This window comes from Hetaerina americana, unplaced genomic scaffold, assembly GCF_022747635.1.
Source record: "Hetaerina americana unplaced genomic scaffold, ioHetAmer1.1.p SCAF_2, whole genome shotgun sequence".
NCBI classification, from domain to species: domain Eukaryota; kingdom Metazoa; phylum Arthropoda; class Insecta; order Odonata; family Calopterygidae; genus Hetaerina; species Hetaerina americana.
In genome coordinates this window covers 96,726,943-96,728,151 of record NW_027286763.1, presented here as the reverse complement: position 1 = coordinate 96,728,151, position 1,209 = coordinate 96,726,943, and the positions used below count along the sequence as shown (strand labels likewise).

General features: G+C 29.7%; 1 protein-coding gene across 1 annotated transcript in view; it reads left to right on the top strand.

Annotated features, from left to right (window-relative positions):
* LOC139688323 (beta-1,3-galactosyltransferase 1) overlaps window positions 1-1,132 on the top strand; it is a 7,977-nt gene extending 6,845 nt beyond the window's left edge. The window contains exon 2 of the transcript XR_011700738.1: window positions 883-1,132. The gene's annotated coding sequence lies outside the window, so the exon portion shown is untranslated. The remainder of the gene's footprint in view (window positions 1-882) is intronic.
* The last annotated feature ends 77 nt before the right edge of the window (window positions 1,133-1,209 follow it).

The following is a 1,209-nucleotide window of genomic DNA, read 5'->3' as shown; positions in this document are numbered from 1 at the left end:
GCCCTGTTGATAATTTAGAATTAGATTTCCGTTTAATTTTTGGTCTGAGAGGAATGTTATGCTTGTCAGTTTCCAGTAAAGGTCCCTTTGAGGTTGAAGATTCTAGAAGGTTGTATGTATAGCTTATATTTTTGTACAGACTTATATTTTTATATAAATTTACACGTATTTAAGTCAATTAATTTACACAATTTTCACATTTTGTAAATTTTAATGGTGATAAGGTTTATTTTGCTAAATATGTTGTAATAAGAAATATTTTGTTATCCACAACACTTTTGCTGAAGAATATAATTAAACTTAAACCAGAAGAAATTTAGGTGAGGACTAATGTCAGTCCTGAAAATTAGTTGTATAAGTAAATTGAAAAAAGAACTTTGAAACTGCCATTTGCAGTGAGAAATTACTATATGCTGTATGCAAAATTGAACAAATATAGTTTTAAGATCTCAAAAATATTGATTTTTATGTGTATTTCTGTCACTTTCTCAGAGTTATGAAATTGAAAATTTAGCCGAATGTTTTGATTTGTCCAATCTACTAATTGAATTTGCTTAGAATTGATCAGTTCTGAACAGTTTTTATGTAAAACTGTCATGTTATTTGGATGTTAGTGATTCACAAAAAATGATTTTATGTATATATAAGGGATGAATATACACAACTAGTATTTTGATGTGCTGTGATCATTAAAAATTCTGACTAAGTGTCTCATTGATGTGATGCTCAATGCAGGTGATGGTATGTCCACCAGTATTGTGACATTTGATGAATTAAAATTTTAAATATCTTTTGAATTCTTAGTTACATATTAATTTTTTTTAATTTTTCATTTCATATTTTGTCTAAAATTGGAAAATTTAAATAATTTAAATGCAACAGTCGAAAAATGTCTCCTGTCAAATGTGATGAACCAACTTCAGTGATACCAGTGTCATGCTAAGCCACGAGGGATGATCCACAAAAAAAACATGAATCTCAAGCACATAAGAGAAAAATCCAAAAAAAGGTTGGTGCATTTGTTTGGAAAATGAAGGAAATTCAGAAATGGGAATACATAAAATGAGCCAATTGTTGCCCTGGCTACATTTGTGCATATCTGAAGACAAACCCCTCTACCTAGAGGAAAACATGAGCTCAAATTACAAACCTTTTCCAATGGTAAACCAGTGGCTTTGATGGAGTAGAGAATAATGCACAAACCAAACA